This window comes from Oncorhynchus mykiss, chromosome 6 (assembly GCF_013265735.2).
Source record: "Oncorhynchus mykiss isolate Arlee chromosome 6, USDA_OmykA_1.1, whole genome shotgun sequence".
In the NCBI taxonomy this organism is placed as follows: Eukaryota; Metazoa; Chordata; class Actinopteri; order Salmoniformes; family Salmonidae; genus Oncorhynchus; species Oncorhynchus mykiss.
Window position 1 is genome coordinate 72,268,095 of NC_048570.1, and position 6,934 is coordinate 72,275,028.

Genomic DNA, 6,934 nt, shown 5'->3' on the forward strand with positions numbered 1-6,934 from the left:
CACTATAGTAGAAGTACAATTAATGACTGATTTTTTTTTTTTTAAGCACAAGTACTCATTTACAGTAACGAGAGTATATTTGTAATTAGTTACTTTACACCTCTGCCTTAAGTAGTAGCCTATAAGGTAATCTCAAAATATTGTATTTATTTATTTAACTAGGCAAGTCAGTTAAGAACAAATTATTATTTATAATGACAGCCTACCCCGGGCCAAACTCGGACAATGTTGGACGCCACCCTATGGGACTTCCAATCACTAAGTGATGGTTGTATGGGGACTTTGTTTATGGCTCTATCACTTCCTATGTGTCAAAGGAACTGAACCGAAAAGGAATGAAAGCATAAACAAAAGATATACAAAATATAGTTCTCACACAAAAATCATCTAATTGGACTGTATTCTATATACGTCCAATGTTCTGGCAAAATTACTATCATGGCATTTTCTCTAATGCCATATCTAGGGTTTTCCTACTTGTGTTGCTTAGGCACTATCCTAAGTTGATAACTATATGATAAGTTTACAGCTGTTAGGCACTAGTTTTGGGCAGTCTACAGGGATGACCTATGGACTTCTGGGAAGAAAACTGCTGTAGAGTCAAAGGCCTAGAAGTAAATGTTCAACTTTAATAAGGCTGGTATTTTGCTTGGACCCTTAAGTGGTCCGAGCATAAATCCTAATTGGATGTTCCGTTGTGCATGTGCGTTTATGCTTACACAAGCGCGCATGTCAAGGGAAGAAAACCAAGTATCCTGGCAGATTACAACTTGTTCAGAATGCGTCTGACGTAGTCAGGTAATTTTCAGGTCAATGCCTGGAGGTCAGTCAGAATTGGTGTCGAGGGAGTCTGTAGTAAATCAAATAAAATTTATTTATATAGCCCTTCGTACATCAGCTGATATCTCAAAGTGCTGTACAGAAACCCAGCATAAAACCCCAAACAGCAAGCAATGCAGGTGTAGAAGCACAGTAGTTTTTACTACAAGTCATTGTGTCTTCCACTATTGTAGTGGTGATAGGTATGAAGTCTATTTCATAGCTATGTTATCCACGGAGGAGCTAACCTCACGACCGAAGTACTCTAAGTATTAGACCAGTCGTACGTGGTGTGATCGTGGTTAATGATTCTAATAATTTTCCTCCTAAATGGAGGATTCTATTTATTAGTGACATGTGTGTTAACCATTGGAAGAGTGCACTAGAGATTCCCTTCCACGTGTTGCACTCTGAGTGACTCCTATGTCGCTATTGTCAAGGGTAATTTGATTGGTTAGGTCTCTAACCTTCTTACTGATTGTAGCTAGACTGACTGTCGCTGGTATTGGTACTGGTGCTCAAAGGGACCAGTTATCCTACCGATTTATTCTGAAATATTATACTACCGGAACACATGATTGGAGCATTTTACTAGTTGTATTGTAGTTGAACCTACACATGGCAAGGAATGATTATTGTTGCCATTTGTTTTGGAGGTGGACAAGTCCACTGGATTTCCTTTACGACCAGTGTGGTACACCTCAGTACTATCTTAGATGTGTTCTAAGATAATCCCCGTCTAGGGGCCTGTCTGCCTCGCACTGTTCTCATAGGGGAGTTTACAACTAGATTTAATTTATACTCTGGCTGCCTCGTACGGTGTTGTCCGTAGTCTCGACCCCCCCCTGGCCTCGATGAGGCTCATCATGGGTCTGGGCTAATATTCCCCCGCGTGGGGGCTGCAAACGGAAAGGTCGGACCCTATGTACGAGTTGTCAGCGGCTGCGTTGTTATGAGAATGGCTGTAACCTTTCAACCAAATCTCCTGGTGTTTGTGCTTCAAAACTCTCAGTGGCTGTAGAGGCATGTCAGTCACCACCGCGTCCGCGTGTGGCAACCTCTTCAGTACCTGCGAACTGAGACGAGGATATCAGTCTGTGATATCGCAAAGTGTTTCACCAGTGGGAGTCATCGGGTCAGTTGCTGGACTGACGACATTAGTGTCATTGTAAGGAATGACAATCCTTAAAAAAACGGAAAGGGTATCATCAGAAGCAGAGTATACTCTGCGCATCAATGTTTTTCTTGTTGATACGGCCGCAGTGCTTGCGGAAGTGTCCGAAGGGCAAGAAGATTTCATCTCAACTACCATATTGCATGACTGCAAGGAGGAGGGAAGTTGCTTATTCACAGAGACAGCTAGCTCAAAATCATGAAAATAATGGTCAATCAGGTTGGCTGATGGAATGTGTCGAGATATCGCAATATCTCCTTGGATTGGATTCTGCCCCAATAGGTTTTTAAACATCTTTTCTCCAAGGGGTGCTTTCGACAGATACCCCTCGTGAATGACTGCGTTGCAGCCAGCGTTAGGGGAAGACAGTATGGTCAGTGGAGGAGGCATGGTGGCCTGTGACCATACCTGGTTGGTTTTCCAATCCATCAATGGGAGTAACCGATCCATCAAGTCTGTTCCAAGTAGCAGGGTTACAGTTTCGAGGCTGGTAACATATACAGGGTGAACGAGCGATATGTCCTTGAAGTGTAGTTTCAGCATGACTCTCAATGTGAGAGGCGAGGTAGTCTGAGTGACCCCTCGAAGTGGAGTGTCACATCGTTCCACTTTTAACCAGCGTTTAGTTGGCTTCAAAGCCCTTTTAAGATCATCAAACAATGTTTGAGAGATGAGTGATATTGTCGCACCCGAATCAATTAGCGCATGACAAGTTAAGCAGTCCCCTGGGACTGTTTCCAGGTATGGCCGTTTAGATTCGTGGTTAGTGGACATACTCCCCACAAAGTGGAGTGGTCGTTCTCAACGACGTGATGTGCAATTTCTGTTCAAGGTGGAAGCAGATTGACTTTTCCGATTTTGAGTGGGCTTGGCTTTAACGAAGCGTTTGACCTTTTTCTTCGCAACCTTTGTATCAGAGTCTATAGACAATGTTTCTTGATCAAGCGGTCCCTGGATAGGGTCTTGAATGAGAGCGGGAGAAATTTGAACTTTAACGTCCTTGCTATGGGTGTTAATTCCTGCGGACCTGGTGTCCGGTAAATTCCTCGTCTAGTCCTTGTGACTTATCTTTTACCATTTTCCCAAATTGTTCTCTCTTTAGTTCTTCCCACTCACTCAACCCCAGCCACTTTAATAATGGGAATTGATGGGAAATGATGTAAATATATCACTAGCCACTTTAAACAATGCTACCTTATATAATGTTACTTACCCTACATTATTAATCTCATATGCATACGTATATACTGTACTCTATATCATCGACTGCATCCTTATGTAATACATGTATCACTAGCCACTTTAACTATGCCACTTTGTTTACATACTCACCTCATGTATATACTGTACTCGATACCATCTACTGTATCCTGCCTATGCTGCTCTGTACCATCACTCATTCATATATCCTTATGTACATATTCTTTATCCCCTTACACTGTGTATAAGACAGTAGTTTTGGAATTGTTAGTTAGATTACTTGTTGGTTATTACTGCATTGTCGGAACTAGAAGCACAAGCATTTCGCTACACTCGCATTAACATCTGCTAATCATGTGTATGTGACAAATAACATTTGATTTTATTTGATTTAGTGGAACTTCTGGAGAACATTGGTCTACGTTTTGATCGTCCTTCAACCCTTTGTTACCGTTGTGCTCTGACACTTTTTGTGGGTTGGGGTGCAGGAACGTAGCGAACAGGTAGATTGTAGCGGTAGTCATGTTGATGGCGACGTACTTTACAGTTATTTAGACCGCGGAGGTTATTGAAATCATGGTTTCGTGGTAGAAACTGTTGTTTGCGTCATCTCTCAACGCTCCAATACCTGATAATGCACCCTCTAACTGGAGTGAGTGCTCCTGGTCAAACTTCAAAACCGAGTGTTCAGGGCTCTTAGCGTTGTGAACTTTTGATGCATAAAAAACTGTGCTTGCAAGCTCTCTGAGTTGTAAGATAGGCAAGCCAACATGGGCGGCAGTGCCCAAGTAGGTAATGAAGGTAGGATACATGTTCGACAGGAACATTTGTTTAAAAGGTAACAGGTCTTCCATGCCTGTTTCAGTGAGTAGGCCAAAGTAAGCAGAACGAAGCCTATGATAGTAAGCTTGTGGGTGTTCGTTCCGAGCTTGTTTGACTGTGTTAGCCAGTGAGCTATCGTGTTTGCGAGTCGTAGAACCACTGAATTCTAGTTGAGCGCTCCTGTTTGTAGATAACTCTTCAGATTTATCTAGTTTGGCGTGAACATCATTGTATTTAGTTTTGGCTAAATCCAGTTGTTCCTGTAGCATATGATTTTGTCCCTGTAGAAGACGATTTTGTTGAAGAGCTTGTGCTTGTTCATCGTCATACGTTTTTGCAATTACATTTAATTGTTCAGTTTTCAAGCGCAGTTCCATAGCTAGCAGAATTTTCCCTTTTCTGCATTTGTCATTGGTTTCCCGGTTCTCTCCCTCTGTCCCTTTATGTCTCCCATTACCTGTTCGTGCTTCAGCTGTGCACTGCGGTATTGGACAGATGCCAAACTTGGGTGGCAAGACATCAGTGCTAGACTGGAGAGAACCTTTACGAGGCCTGCGCCCGATGGTTGATTTTGGAAAGCGTTGTTGTCTGATTTTCCACTAATGGCATAATTAGGGTTGGTATCGCTGCTGAGGTCAGAGATCAATCCATTTGCGGGTGGAGGTTCACTAATTAGTGGGCGAGTGGGGACTACCCCCTCTGATAGCTTGCACATTATTAGAACATTTTGAAAGGAAAACATTTTTGTCCTAATTTTCCAAAGTTTGGTTTTGGAATATATTGGGAGCTGCAAAGACAATTTTAATCTATTTATAGACGTTAATGAACCATCAGTACTGGACAGTACTGTGGGAGTTGGACGTGAATTAATTTACAAAAGCAAATTGAATTAATCAATGATAATGATTAATCATACCTGGATAGGCTATCTGGGTATTAAACTTTAAATTAACCTGGGAAGTTGGTTCATCTGGGTTACTATTGCAAAGTTTAAAGTGTCTCATTTAATTGGAAGTACCTAGAAAGGTATGTTCGACAATTTAAATAAATCAATTGAATGAGACGATAATACCCAAGCAATTGAGATTGCTGGATTATCATAAAGATAATGTTAGATACATTTACCACTATGGTACACTTTCCCCCCAGGCCAAAGCCATATGGGATTCCCGCTGTAGGCGGGACTGATTGATTGTGCTTTGCAGAAGCAGATTTTACTGACTGATCAAATTTAATGAATAATCAAGCCTGAATAGGCTATCTGGGAATTAAACTTTAAATTAACCTTGGAAGTTGGTTCATCTAGGTTACTATTGCAAAGTTTAAGGTGTCTCATTTAATTGGAAGAACCTAGAAAGGTATGTCTGACAATTTAAATAAATAAATTGAATGAGACCCAAGCAATTGAGATTGCTGGATTATTTTAACGTGATCCACGTTTGGATTTCCAACCTTTCTTTTAAGAGATGTACTTGCGATTCTTCACCACCAGTGATGCAGAATGCTGAAATCAAACGGAAGTACAAAGGGCGGGACTTCCGATGCGCAAGGCGAAGGAATTTAAACAGAACACAGGAAGTGAACAATGTTACCCCTCTGTTAGCTTAGCATCTCGTAATCCTACATTGTTCAAAAATATCACGTTCTAAGCACAAAATAGGGTCCCTTTTACCATGGAAAGGGTGGGTTTACTAGTGACGTCTCACATTAAACCATTCGGCATACTTTGCTAGCGTTATGTTGACCGGAGCGACACGGTACATAATACGGGTATGCCTGTAGTTTGTCCACACTGGTGTAGTGCGGTGGGGGAACAAAAATAATTTGGCTCGGACACCGAACGAATATCTTCTAATTTCTAACCTTACTGGCTCTAGAAGTTAATATTGACTGACAGAAATAGTACCGTTTGGCCTAATGGACTAAATCTGGAATTTATCACTCATTGCTCTGACGCTAAAAACCACTACTGGAGGTGCTCTGGAGCCTCTTCGAATGGGAACACACACACACAACCAATTTGAATGTATACAAAGCAGTCTGTTTGTACAATTCTGTTTGCACAGTTGATATTTAGAAATTAGAAGATATTCGTTTTGGGGCGGCAGGGTAGCCTAGTGGTTAGAGCGTTGGACTAGTAACCGGAAGGTTGTGAGTTCAAACCCCCGAGCTGACAAGGTACAAATCTGTCGTTCTGCCCCTGAACAGGCAGTTAACCCACTGTTCCCAGGCCGTCATTGAAAATAAGAATTTGTTCTTAACTGACTTGCCTGGTTAAATAAAGGTAAAAAAAAAAAATATATATATATATATTTAGAATTCCGCAGCAAAGTCTAATTCTCTCTTAGATTCCTCGCACGGGGCGTCATAAATGTATATTATCAAAATAAGCCAAAAGTGCGTCCTAGTTTTAAAGTCCTCACAGGGGGCACCATAAATGTTGTGTCTTTACTGTCATTAAATGAAGACTGATAGTTTTTATCAAAATTCTCTGTAATGAGTTATTATGCGATTAGACTGATTAATCATGTAACCGTAATTACTAGGAAGTCGGGGCACCAAGGAAAAATATTCCGATTACAATGTTATCATTTCCTAAAATAACTTTTTAGATATTTTATCTGATCAATTAGTCTTCTAATTATTGAATTATTGACTTTACCTCACGTTAGTCTCATTCCAAACGTCGTAAATTGTTGGTTATCTGCACGAACCCAGTCTTCACTATGAGTCATCCATACATCAATTGTCTTAAATCATTTATTTATTACTAAGTAATTCACAGAAATGCATAAACAAACAAACAAACAAGGTAAATGTGGTTACATGAAATGATAGGAGAATGTGCCCTAGTGGGCTAAACCGGCATGGCGGCTTGTTAGACAAAAGGGGAAGTGGGGGTCGACTAAGAAGTCACTA